This window comes from Oryza sativa, chromosome 12 (genome assembly GCF_034140825.1).
Source record: "Oryza sativa Japonica Group chromosome 12, ASM3414082v1".
NCBI classification, from domain to species: domain Eukaryota; kingdom Viridiplantae; phylum Streptophyta; class Magnoliopsida; order Poales; family Poaceae; genus Oryza; species Oryza sativa.
Genome location: NC_089046.1, coordinates 8,011,281 through 8,025,536, shown reverse-complemented (window position 1 = coordinate 8,025,536; position 14,256 = coordinate 8,011,281). Strand labels below are relative to the sequence as shown.

Genomic DNA, 14,256 nt, shown 5'->3' with positions numbered 1-14,256 from the left:
ATCACCTGGTAGCAGTTTTATATTTAATACTAGCAACTTGCAGTAGTTACCATGCTTACCAAAAATAAAGATTTTTGTTTTCTCACTTGTAGTAATTGTAGCAAAAGTGGAGGAATGCAAGTAGATAATTTCACTACCCACATGAAAATCCCCTTTAATTCATTTCTCACATGGTGGTGTTGTTGATGGGCTATACCGCAGACGAGATTTTTACACTATATATAAGGATCGTTGGAACCAGGTATACGCAAGATCGGGTCAAGTAGACAAGGATGAAGATTTATACTGGTTCGAGCTCTCAAGTAGAGTAATAACCCTACTATAGTTTATATGGATTTATAGATGGATTTATAGATGGGATGACACAAAGATTACAATGGAGAATGGGATAATTAGACTAATCCGCCGACCAAAAGTTGTCGAGAATGATACAACGAGATCTATTCAGCAAATATGGCTCTGGCTTCCTCTAGAATTCTTCTCAATGTGTCTTTGGCTATTTATAACTTGATGCCCCTTTCTAAACACGGGAGCCTTGTATATATAGCGTAGATCATCTTTCTCTCCAAGTAGAACTCAAAGTGATAAAATAGTGATAAAATAGGATACGAGCCCAAGGAGATCTTACCTTCTCCGATTAAAACTCGAACACCTTCTATTCTGAGAAGATAATTTCATTCCTTATCCATCGTATTTCCTTAATCAATTGGCACTTTCTGGTATACAATCGGGTATACGGTATTGTCATATTTCATAAATCCGTGTATAAGAGGTATGTCTTATCCTCAACGCTAACAAGTATAAATTTTAAAAGGAAAAAAATGAAGGAAAATTTTACACATAAATTTTATAAATACAATATTTAATTTATATATACAAACTTTGCTTCAAAAATCATATTAATCTTTTTTCTTCAAATTTATAATAGCTAATATTTAATTAATCACATCCTAATTCATTGTCAAGTTTTACGTATGGACCAAAAGCTCACGTGAACTTAGATACCGAAAAGAAAAATTGATACAAAAAGAAAAAAGAAACAACATACACCCCAAAATATAGTGGACCAAAAATAACAATTCTATCAAAATTCACACACACAAACTTGACCAAAAAAAAGATGTACTAGCGTGATCGCGGGCACGGCTAATCGCTGATTAGTGTTTTCTTTACATGGATGCCCGGATTCCCCCAAACCTCTCTATTGAGTAGACCAAGGATATCATGACCTGACAAATGACCGTAGGTATGTTATAGCGATGGAACGAGGGAGGCCAACTGTTGACGCGAAAAATCAACACGCAGCGGCCTGGGAAATCTGCTTAGCTCTAGTGCAGTTCCAAAAGAATTGCCTTCGGGTTCTAATTGCCTTCGGGTTCTGAGCGTGCCTGATGGTTTGATCCTGCAACCAACAAGATAGAAAACAACAAATAGTTAAACCCATCGACGATAGCCAATCGGCAAGATTGCCGATGACATATCGTCCGAGGCCATGCCAATGTAACTTGAGTTAGATCGGCAAGGGCAGATAAAAACTTGGAGATTGTTCGGTGTACCCGATCGGCTGTAGATGTTAGCGATACATAATCCGTCCGATAGGACATGCTTGGATCGAGTGATTAGGATAGATCGGTGGCCACACCGAGACAGTATAAATCACTCTGTATCCAAATGTGCCCAAAAGTAGGGATTATGCATGCTAACAGCATAGCCGATAGAGCAAACCTAACATGTATCGGCTAGTACTCCGATACCACCCTATACCAAGATACCAACGTGGATGAAATATATGAAGCTAAGGCCAAACTAGAAAGCATGATGGACTAGCTTAATATACTTCAAAAGGATGGGATCTTGATATAAGGGGCGGATTTAGACAATCTAGAGCCAAATGAGGAAGTAAAACAACTAAATCAGGTAAGATCGGCTGAAACTCCGATACTATCTCTATTAGCAGTCAAAGAAAAGATTAGATAAAACATTTCAGGACAGTGCTTAATAGATCGAACCTAACCGATGTAGCATTAAGCGTGAAGAGAAATGAAAGATCTAATAAAACCGATGAGAGCTTGTTCGAGATGGTAGATATACCACATAATCTAGCTTAATATCAAAGCCTAAGCCTATCGGCCGCTTTCGATGATAGAGGTTAGCTGATGAAGCTCAGATGATGAGATCGATCTATATCATGCGATATATATGATAACTCAGCGACTTGCGTCGACAAGATTAGAGTGTTATGAAGATGTAAGCACTAATCCCGAGAACGCAAGCCGCCATGACAAGATTTACCTCTTCGTCGAAGATCGAACCTGATGCAGCCCAACTCGAAAGCAAAAAAGTCATCAAAAATAAGGGTAAAAAGGGTGGCGATGCGCCGAAGTGTATTGAACTGTCGTCCCTTGATTACATGGGGTCGGGCCATATTTATACCCGAAGTACATGACAGGTCCTTGCTGGACACGACTCTTATCTCTAACATAATTCAAAATACAAATGAGTCCTTCAGGTGGACCATTACCAAACTATCTCTAAGGAAAACTAGAAAATGTCCTAATTAATAGATACAATTGCCCTTTTCAGGACTCCTATCCTTGTGTGGCAATAACGATGGAGGTCTTCATCCAACCCGACGACGGTTATGGGGCCACCTTTCTTGAGATTGGTGGCGCCGGCTTTGACTTTGTTTGATCCGGTGTTTAGCCGATATGTGGTAGCCGATACCACTGTAGCCAATTTGTGTGGTAGCCGATGCTGTTCATAGCCGACGTGTACTCAGATTTCCCGAACGGGCTTTTTCCGAATCGGCTTGGTCTCCAATTTTGAATCCAACCCATGGTACTACCAAATTTGGTCGTCAACACCAACGCCTCAATCGCCTCGACGGTCGAGGCATGTTGGCAATTAGACGAACAAAAAGAAAGAAGTGCGCTGGGGAAGAGCACACCGATGGGGAAGAAGGATTAGAATATAGCAGGAAGATTTAGATTAATTTCTCTTGTTGATCCGAACCATCCTGATTACAGCTTTTATAAGACTTAGACTAACAAACTCATTTAACAACTTTGTCTCTAAAAATATGAATAGAAAACGAAACCCTAATCAGCTACGACTTTGCGCACCTGAACTTCCTCCCATGCGACCATTCTTCGGTGTCCAATTCCTTCACAGCGTTTGTGAAACAAAATTCCCCACATGACACAGGAGGAGGAGGCACACATGCGCTCGAGGCTCCTGATCCTGCCGACGTCGTGTCACGCCCAGAAATTTAGCCCTAAATTTCCAGACTATTTTGTGTATTAAATCTCTGTCCAGGACCAGCTAGGGTACACAAAATGACAAGTAATATACAGTTCAAAACGTAAATAAAGCATAAAATACTTACAGAAAAGGCACTTAGTCCTCACATCGAAAAGAAAGCAGCAGCAGCGGAAAAAGGCGATCTTAGCGGGGCTTTAGCTCCACTCCACAGGCAAAACTTAACTGGGGTCTGAGCCTTGGTCCTATAACTTCGTCTTCAGCTCAGAAGCTCTACACTTCTGAAAAGGGGGAACAATAGCAAGGCTGAGTATAACCACCATACTCAGCAAACTACACAAACGATGCAGACGTGCAAGGGGATACAAGGATGTCTTGTGGCTATTTGCATAAAGGCGGTTGTAAAACATTTTATTGAGCAAAACAGTAAAAACTATTGAGTGATTAATGTAACATTAAATCTCCACTGATCAACACTACACCACGTTGAACAGGCCCAACCAACCCACCTGAACTACAATGCATTGGGTCAATTTATTAAGGGTGAGACTAATCATGGTGAATCTGGTCGATCGCCCATAACCGCGGACACGGCTATTCGAATAGTTTTACTTTGGCCAGAGGTGCACAACTGTACCCACAAGACACAATCCACCGGCATGTTACCGCGTCATCATGCGCCCATGATGAACACGTCACTATATCGAGTGATTGTAACAAGACCCTTCATATAACCCCCTCTGACCAATCACACCACACCTCAGGTTTCACCCCCACTCCTCGCAAGGCAGTGGGCAGTCCCCTCTCGTGCCATGGTGAATCCGGAAGCCGATCAACCGAACACCTCGGCTGACTCAACTCCATCACGCCCACCCTTGCCTAGGAACGTCAGCCAGAGGAAAGCTATACTTCAAGTCAGGTAGTTACCCATTCCCGCTTGTGGCAAGCATTATATGTCTTCCAGTACATTCCGCGAACCGGTCCTTAATTGCCATGGGTGTGATCAGCAAAACCATGCACCCACAGCCCACCAATAAGTCACATTTTAGTTGGTTAATTATGGCTAATGAATATGGCCGAATGTCTCGAGCACGCAGCTCGTTCTGATACTAACAAGGTCTAATACTACAATTATCCCATCAACTGAGCTAGTGGTAATTAAGCATGGCTAAGCATATAGTTCTAGCTAGGTCACATAAGTAACATGAGCTAGTCGATTTATTACCCAATGTTGACAAATGACATATATCAAGTAAACATAGCACAAGCGAGCAGATAGGTAAACCCTATTCCCATGTAATTAGCAAAACATGCATATTTATTTGCAAACGATAAAACATTTATAAATTAGGATCAACATGCTCAAGGGGAATGTGTGACTTGCCTTGCTTCTTCACTTGGATCTTCTGAACTCTTATCCTCGTGACCGCGAACTTCCGAAACGACGGATTCTACACGCTGACACGCAAAACGAGGAAAAACTCTAATAAAACCAAGCAAACAATACATAAAAAGTAAACAAACATGTAGAGCTCAATTTTAGATGAATTTTGCAAGTTGAATGGCTCAATTCGGAGTTCATATGAATTAGATATGAATTGTAGAAGTTTTGAGCCATTTTAATGAATTTCTAGAATTATTATTTATTTATTTCACAATTATTATTTAATTGCTCAAAGGGAAAGGGCCGCTGCTGACGTCATCAAAGGGCGGTGCCGACGGGCGGGCCCCACGAGTTAGTGGCGCAAGAGGAGCGGCCCACAGTGGACTCGGTCCACCGCGGCATAGGCGCGGGCGCACCACGTGGACGGCCATGTGGCAGCCAAGGCGGCAAGGCAAGGCGAGGTGGCGCCGACATGGCGGAGCCACGGGCAGCCACGGCGAACGCCACGTAGACGGCCCGGATCACCCCAAAGGGGATCTGGCGGCCACGCGAGGGGAGGCCGGCTCGCCGGCCGGGCCGAGCGAACGGCGACACGGCGGCGGCGGCGCACGGGCACCGGCCACTGACGGCGAGTGGCGGCGCAACAAGCGATGGAAGGGAGCGGGGAGGAGAGGAGGGATGCTCACCAAGCAGTCGACGGCGGGGAGAGGCGGTCGACGGAGGGAGGCGAGGAGGCGGCGGTGTCCCTCGGGCGAGGACAACGACGACGATTTGGCGGCGTGCGGCACAGGAGGAGGGGAGGCCGAGGGTCGGCGAGACCTGAGGAAGAGATTGGATGGGTTAGGGAGGAAAACAGGCGACCGAAGCGGCGGGAAAACAATGCCGGCGATGGAACTCGGGGCGGAAGCGGAACTCACCAGAATGCGAGGTGGTTGGGATTCCGGCGGGTCTTCGGCGAAGAGGAGTGGACGCCGAGGAGCGGTGGAGCGCGGTGGTGCTGAGGGTGGCGGCAGCACGACCGGGCGAGGCCTGTCTCGCCGGCGGGGAGTGGCCGGAGGCGGTGGAAAGGGCAACGGCTCGGCTTGCATGGTGGGATGGTAGTTGTGGTGGCGATTTGAGGGAGAGGAGCAGCTGCCGGGGTGGAGCTAGGCACGGAGATGCCGACGACGGCAGTGGCGCGGTTTGGCAGCGACGGGAGCGGCGGCAAGAGGCGGAAAAAGCGGCGGCGGCTCGGGCTGCGTGTGGACACGGCGTCACGGTGGTGGTTCGGGGAAATAAAGTGGATGCCGGGGTGCTATGTGGTGCGGCGAAGCTAACGGCGGTGGCGGATTGGCGCGGTGGAGACTAGCGGCGGTGGCGACCGGCTGGAGCTCGATGGCAAGCGGCGGCGCACGGCTCGACGTGGGGAGAGCGGGAGGGGGGGCGAGGAGCTCGGGAAGGAGGGGGAAACGGAAGAGGAGGACTCGAGAGCATTTTTATAGCGCGAGGGAGCAACGGGGAGGCCGGGGAGTGGCGAATTTGGGGCGGCAGCAGCCGGCGACGTGGAGCTCAACGTGGGTGAAGTGGGGACTTGATTTGGCGCCAAAAATTGGGGAAAAGTAGGGGATTTGGTGGAGGAGATGGAGGGGAACCGATTTCGCTCGGTTTGGGCGTGAGGGCGCGAGTGGGAGGGCGCTTGATTCGGCGGCGACGTGGGCAGCAAAAGGGCGGCATGGCGGTGGTTTCGGCTCAGGGAGCCAGAGGTAGGAGGAGGCCCTGACAGGTGGGGCCTCGGGTCCACCTGTCGGCGAGGGGAGGAGAGAGGAGGCTGGGCAGGGGGGCTTAAGCGGACTTAGTGGGAGAAGGGAGCCGAACTGGGCTGGTCCAAGAGAAGGAAGGGGGCGGGAAGGAGAAGGGGAAGGCTTGGGCCGAGCCCAAGAGGGAGGAGAGAGATTTTTAATTGGTTTTCTTTTTATTTAATTGATTAATTGAACTTTGTGACTTTAAAATTACTTCTTGAGCTCCGAAAATTCGCGAAAAAATCCGGAATCCGGAGAGTATTTTAGGGCACAAAGAATATTACAAAATATTCTTGGCCAATGATTTTTAAAGGAAACTTTTAATTCTCCCATTATTTCACTTGATTAAATTGATTTAACTTTTATTTAATTTCTAGAAAATGTATTATTAAATGATTTTTAATCCTGAACGAAAATCGGGGTGTTACACGTCGTACCTTCTCCTCTCCTTGCCCATGAGCAGGTCAATGATGCAGTTCATGTCGAGCGCCCGCACGTCCCGCGCTGCGTTGCAGCACGGGTCGTACACATCGTTGTGCGGCGGTAGGACGCGGTGCCCGTGGTCCAGCTTCACCCACCGCCAGCACGCACGCAGGATGTTCACCTTCTGGGCGTGGGTGCTTTTCCTGATCCTTGGACTAGGAGGGGATCTTTTGGTGTCGGCTGCACCCCAGCTTCAGTGCTCGCCTGTTGCGTGCGCAACAGGTTAGGAGGAAGAGGAGGAGAACTGCGCAACAGGTTAGGGGGAAGAGGGGAGAACTCCTGCTGCTGATGCTGCTGTGACTCTCCCGGATGCCATTGTTGTAGCAGAATAGTAGCGCGGTAGCACTACAAGGAGAGATCAGGTCTGCGGGACTCCAGGATTTGTTACCCTTTTAAAGCGAGATCAGAGATTAGCACCCTACATGTGATGGCTAGTCTAATTAAATGTTGGATATGGATGCACAAAATCTTTCCATTCATTAATTAAGTCTAGTAAGAGATAGATATATACATTTTAAGTTAATTAATTAATTAATTAAAGTTCAGGTTAACCAGCAAGCTAGATGTTGTTGGTATTTCTAAACGACATCACTAGAAATATAATTCCTAGTAATGGCGCATAAATACTACTGGTATATTATGGTTACAAAGTTCATCCGCAAGCGCATAAATATACCATTGTAGCATTTCACCCGAGAGTATTCTAAGGGTATCGTATTTGTTTAATCCCGTGGGAAGATTATAATAGAGAGAACCGTACTAATAATTTATATATTACTTGTAATAACCAGAGTCTAACCAGGGGTTAATATAATTCAGTGGGTAGAGTGACACTAAGCAGAAGCATTTATACTCTCATTCATAATTATCTAAGCTAAGCAGAAAGAATATAGAAAGATCTATTCCTATATCTCTAGTATATATACATATTATACATACACCCTAGTTATATCATAACTTAACCAATACCCTCTTTCTGATGCTCTCCTGGTACTTCGAGAAGCCACCCCTGATTGCCGAGTTCCTTACGACAATCCGTCATGACCATTCAACCGGGGCTAAATACGGAGGAGTACCCTCCCCAAGAAATTAACTTAGGACTATATACACGCGCGGAGGAATACCTGTACTGAGCTGTCACCATCAGTGTGTTGATGAAAAACATGAGGCCTGGGAGATCTGCTTAACTCTAGTGCAGGTCCAAAACTCGCCTTCGGATATGTTAGCGTGCCAGTTGATTTGATCATGCAATCAACAAGAAATAAAGACAAAGAAACCGTGGTTAAATCTATAAACGATAGCCGATCGGCTAGGTGCCGATGACATATCATTTATCTTTGCGCCGATGTCATATATGTATCGATCGACAGTCATAAATAAATAAGAAGGAACTAAATCTACTCGATCAGCTGTAGATATTAACAATATATAATCCTTATATCGATATATACTTAAATCAAGTGATTGGGATAGATCGGTCGCCATGCCGAGACAGTATAAATCACTTAAATCGAAATATATATTAATAATGAGACTATATATGTTCATAGCATAGCCGATCAGATAGATCTAGCATGTATCGGCTAATACTCCGATACCACTCTATATTAAGATATTAAAGCAAGTAGAATATATCAAACAAAAGCCTAATATACTTAAATGCAACAAGATCTCAACATAAAGGGCAGATTTAACATGTCAATAAAGCATATAAAACAAATATAGTTAAATCAGGTAAGATCGGCTGAAACCCCGATTCTACCCTAATCGGCGACCAAGAAGCAGGCTAGAGATTGAGATTCTAATCACGACTCATAAGATCAAACTCAACTGATGCAGCTATAAGTATGAAAAGAAGGACAATATCTAGACAATCAAGCCGTTGGAAGTTTCATAGAGTGGTGGATACCTTATATAATCTAAGTCAACGTCGATATCTAATCTAATCGGCTGCCCTCTACCGACAGATGTTAGCCAATTATAGATTAGATAGCGATATTGCCAGAGATTATGTAAGATATATGATAAATCGACGAATTACATAAACAAGATTAGAGTATCATAAAGATAGAAGCATTAATCCCGAGAATGCAAGCTGTCATAACAAGTTTTACCTCTTGATGAAGATCGAAACCGATGCAGCTCAACCCGAAAGCAAGAACTCGTCGAAATAAAACTAAAGCAAAAAGGGTGGCGATGCGCCGAGATTGTATTGAACGTGTATTAAATTGATTACATGGGGCTCGGGGTCTATTTATACCCGAGAATTACACAACATGTCCATAACGGACACGACTCTTATCTCTAACAAACTCTAAGATACCATAAGTCTTTGCGGCAGACTTTTGCCTAAACATATCTCTATGGAAATTACGTAAAATATCCTAACTAATAGATACAATTGTCTTCTCAGGACTCTATCCATGCGTGGCAATCATCTTGAAGCATATCAACTCGACCTGATGTCGTACACCAAGTCGTACTGTCGGAATCGTTCGTATCACCTGACCCAGTCTGACTCGGACTTTGCCGATCTCAATCATAGCCGATCCGAACTCCATCCGATTCTTAATCTGTTTCCGCAACGATCCTCATCTTTGATTCCGCTTCGATCTAACCTTCCTCTCCGATACTGATATTACTAAATTTAGTCGTTAACACATGCCCCCCAAGTCTGGAATATTTGGTAATGTTTCGGATTTGCCATATATCGACTCCGAGCAAGATTCGCACTCTGCCGTTTCCCGACCGTTATTCCAGCGCTTTAAATACTAACCGTTGCTCTCGAAAAATCTTCACTCCGTCACTTCCGTTTTCACCGCCGAAGCAAACTTTCTCTCCGGCGATTCCTCCGATGCACAAGGCAATCCCCAGGCGATTCCATCTCCGGCCAGATCTCCGCCCACGGCGATGTCATCCTCTGCCAGCCCGTCTGCCGTGCCGTCAGCCAAGTATGCTGAGGTAAGTTCTCATCGGCTAGATCTCCTTTTCTCGCATCAGATTGATTTCCCCTCCCCTCATCTTGTTTTCTTCTTCTCTATTCTTGTTCGCATCTGTAGCATCTGTCCAATCTGATTGCGATTCCAAGTCTATCGCATGAGGAACATTATTTCCTCGGTCCGATTGGCAATCTAGACCCTACTGACTTCATCATCGGCAAAACCAATAGAATCCCCTTTAGATTAGCCAACCCTAATCTAGGTCACTGGAGGAACACCTTCAAGTTTTGGCCGTCTCTCGAGAAAACCACCCCTGAGAAGAGTTGGACTACATGGTACAAGCGTGTATCGGCTAGCAAGCAAACACATTGGGATGAAATTGGAATCGGTCAAGCACTTGCCCTCACTATAGCAAATTCAGCTAAAGATGAACCCTTAATGGCCGCCGCCACCTACTTCTGGTCCAATACTATCAACACCTTTCTATTCAACCAAGGGCCGATGACACCAACTCTGATAGATATTACTATGATCACTGGTCTAGATGTATCCTCATTGGCTAATCCCATGAACCTGAACACCAAAAACCAATACGATTTCAGGACCAAAAGCATATGTGGTTGGTCTGGATATGTGGCAGCATATATGGGCTAAGGATCTATTACTCCTCGAGAGCATGTGGCCTTTTTACTTATGTGGCTAGAAAAGTTTCTTTTCTGCGAATCCAGCTGTGGCCCTACAACCAACTGACAGTTTGCAGCCGAAGCTCTTGTGTCAAAAAGAGAATTTCCTCTAGGTAAAATCCTCCTCGGCTACTTATACCAAATGCTGAACAATGCATCTGCCAAAATAGCCGTCGGCTCGGTGGTTGGAGCAGGTGGACCATGGTGGTTGCTACAATCTTGGCTCAACTTAATGGTCATGAAAGTTGTCAATCGGCCATCAGTGACAGAAGCCGAATTCCCAAGGCTGGAGCCGATTGTAGAAGATGGTGAAGAACGCACTCATCGTGGATGCATGTCATATGGAGAATATGCATCCACACCAACCGATGCCGGGGCAAAACTATCAGCTGAACTGCTCAAGGTTGGTTTTGCAGTTTTTATGAGGGCTTTCAGAAAGATGCCCGGGTCTGGTTTCCCTATGAAGACTTAGCAGACATTCAGCTCCCGTTGGACTTTAGATTTGAAGATATCAATCATGAAAGATACCAAAAGTCCAGGGAAGTTTTCTCAACTGCAATCAGCCCATGCATCCTACCTGTCGGTATTCATCAAGGAAGAAACATCCAAGTCTCTTATAAATTCTATCACCCAATGAGATCAGCCAGACAACTTGGAATGGACCAACTCCCAATCGGCTTATTTTTCGCCGATAAGATCCAGTGCCGAGGAGAAATTTCATTAACCTTGATGATGGATTGGCTGCTTAATCTCCAAGGACCTCCTCTGGGCAGCATTGAAAATATCGAGCTGGCGGGATTCAAGAGCAAAAACTTTGACAGATGATTGGGTGAATGGAAGTTGCATCTATTCCACCAACCGGCCTCGATGTACATGACAGATCTCTTCCCTGATGTTATACCTCAGGTAAACCTTGTCATTATTAATCTGAACAATTGTCAGCCGATTCATAACTTGACTAATCTTTTATTTATATTTTGCATACAACCGAATCTTCCCCTCCACATCAAAGCAACAGTGGCAGAGACACTGAATATGCCCCAGGTCTGATTCCCAATGGAGGTGGGCCATCTCCTCCCGTCATCGGCTATCATACCCCTAAGACTTGAACTCTTCTCCAAGGCCTAATCAGAGAACCAGCCGATGCAGGAAAGAAGAGAAGAACCAGGTCATCGGCTGTGGACACATTGGCTCCAGCCCCAAAGAAGAAGGCCAAACTCAAGAAGCCTAAACCAACCGATGACCTGCCTGCCCTAGATCCATCCATTGAACAAGCTCTGGATGAAGAAGAAATCGGCGAGGATATTGACCAAGCCGCAGATGAAGTAAGCGATACTGAAAGAACCCATCGGCTTCACCTAAGCAAACTTCTCCAACTCCTTCTGCTCCAGTCCATTTTTCAAAGGTAAGCAGCTTTCTTTTTGCAATCCCCTCACTTATAGCCGATTACTCATAGATTTTAAGGTTGCAGAAGAAGAAAATTGCTATGAAGAAGAAGTCGGCAGCACCAATTCCCAAACCGGCTCCACCAGTAAGATATTCTTAATTCTTTTAATAGTCGATCTCAACCGATTTTCCTTAATACTTATCTTTTTGCAGCCTCCTCCTCCTTCTTCTCCTATTCAGCAACCATCAAGCGATCACACTCCATCGGCTGCAGGGAGTTATCATGTTGAAGAAGAAGTACAACCAGCTGCTCCTACCATCCCAGTAAGTCTTGTCTATAAAAAACTTGAATCGACCAAATAACTCATGTTGAGACTCAATCTTTAAAATTCCTTCTTGCAGGCCTTAGCCCATCTGTTCTCTTTCGATATTAAAGATTATCTTGATGAAGAAACAGAAGAAGACACTACTAGCAAGTCTTTAGCTCCCTTGTCCGATAATGTGAAGAAAACCCTTGAAGACATCTCTCATCGGCTAGAGGCATCATCATTAGACAGCTTAGTGGTAAATTGTGGGCCAATTAGGACTCGGTTACATGAGGTTCAAGCCCTAATCCCAGATGAACTAGCCGATGTCCTCACTCCGGCTGTCTACCTTGAGCAGCATCAGGAGAAAGCCAAACTAAGACTAGCCGAACGTCGGGAGCGCAAGGATATTGAAGCCACAATCCAAGCCAATCGGCAGCTTGTGCACGAAGAGAAGTCCAAGCTTGATCAGCTATCTGAGGGCCCGATCAAATCCAACATTGATCGGCTCGAGGCTCACAAGATTGAGCTCTTGGCACAACTTGAAGAATGCAACACCGAGCTGGATATGGAACACAAAAAGCTGGCCGATCTTCCAAAATCTGTCGAAGAACAGAAGGCAAGACTAAAATCGGCTATCAAGAATGTTGCTGATCTCACCAAGTCTTTGAAAGTCATTCCTAGAACCGACACTCAAGATGCCCAAGCCATTGAAGAAGTAGAACAAATGAGGCAAAGGGCTATTTCAGCTATCCAACAATATTTGTCTCGGTGACTTTCTATGTAATAGACCTTAGAAATTTTTGTAATCGGCTAAGATACTCTGGTACTTTATTGTCTTGACAATCCTTTGTGCCGATTAATATAACTTCTAAATTTGCTCAAAAATTTTCATTTTTCGTATATATGTGCCCCCCTAATTTTACAATGTCAAAAGCATTGCTAAAATTATAAAAACAACTAAGGGCGATATAACCATATCGACCATCTGTACATCGGCAAACCACAACCGATTACAATATGAAAAACAACTAAGGGCGATATAACAATATCGGCCATCTCAAGGCGATGCAAATACATTGGCTATCATGTATCGGCAAGCATCAGCCGATCATGCGTTAACCCAAACACTTGGGTAATATTTCTTCAAGTACTTGCCATTTAGTGCTCTTCCATAAACTTCTCCATCGAGTCCTTGCAACATGTAAGCTCCCTTAGACACAACTTTATAGATTTGGAACGGTCCTTCCCATTTCGGCGACCACTTGCCAAATTTGCTATCCCGAGTCCCAATCGGCAAAATCAACTTCCATACAAGTTCACCTTCCGAAAAATCTTTGGGCACCACTTTCTTATTGTAATGCCGAGCAACTCGCTCTTTATCCTTGGTAACCTTTGCAAGGGCTCGCAACCGTGATTGAACCAGATCTTCTCTCTCATCGGCCATAAGGTTATAATACTCATCGGCTGTTAAATTATTTTGCAACTCCGTTCTCCTTGAGCCGATTCTAACTTCCCATGGCAAAACAGCCTCATGTCCATAAACAAGCTTATAAGGAGGAACTTGGATCAATCCATGACAAGCCATCCGATAAGATCATAATGCTTCGGCCAACCAAGTATGCCATTGCCGAGGATAATCAGAAATCTTCCTCTTAATCAATTTGATCAAGCTCTTGTTAGATGCCTCGGCCTGCCCATTAGCTTGTGCATAATACAGTGAAGAATTCAACAATTTGATACCCATGCTATCGGCAAACTGAACAAACTCATCGGACACGAAAATTGAACACTGATCAGTTGTAATGGTTTGAGGAATACCAAATCGATAGATTATATGCTCTTGAACAAACTGTATAGCATCCCCAGAATCAACTTTCTTCAAAGGAATCGCCTCCACCCACTTGGTAAAATAATCGGTTGCCACCAATATAAACTTATGTCCTTTACTCGATGGTGGATTAATCATGCTGATCATATCAATTCCCCAACCTCTAAATGGCCATGGCTTAATGATAGGATTCATAGCCGACGCCGGTG

At 44.8% G+C, this 14,256-nt stretch overlaps 1 non-coding gene across 2 annotated transcripts; it reads right to left on the bottom strand.

Moving 5' to 3' along the window:
- Positions 1-975: 975 nt before the first annotated feature.
- Positions 976-6,402, bottom strand: LOC112937314 (uncharacterized). Of its 2 annotated transcripts, XR_010738177.1 has the most exons (6): positions 5,560-6,402; positions 5,329-5,461; positions 4,643-4,716; positions 3,386-3,539; positions 3,123-3,274; positions 976-1,402 (listed from the first exon to the last, which is right to left on the bottom strand). It is a non-coding gene; the product is annotated as an uncharacterized protein (transcript). The 2 variants fall into 2 exon arrangements; XR_010738176.1 differs by lacking the exon at positions 976-1,402 and having other exon boundaries at positions 2,964-3,287.
- Between the last annotated feature and the right edge of the window lie 7,854 nt (positions 6,403-14,256).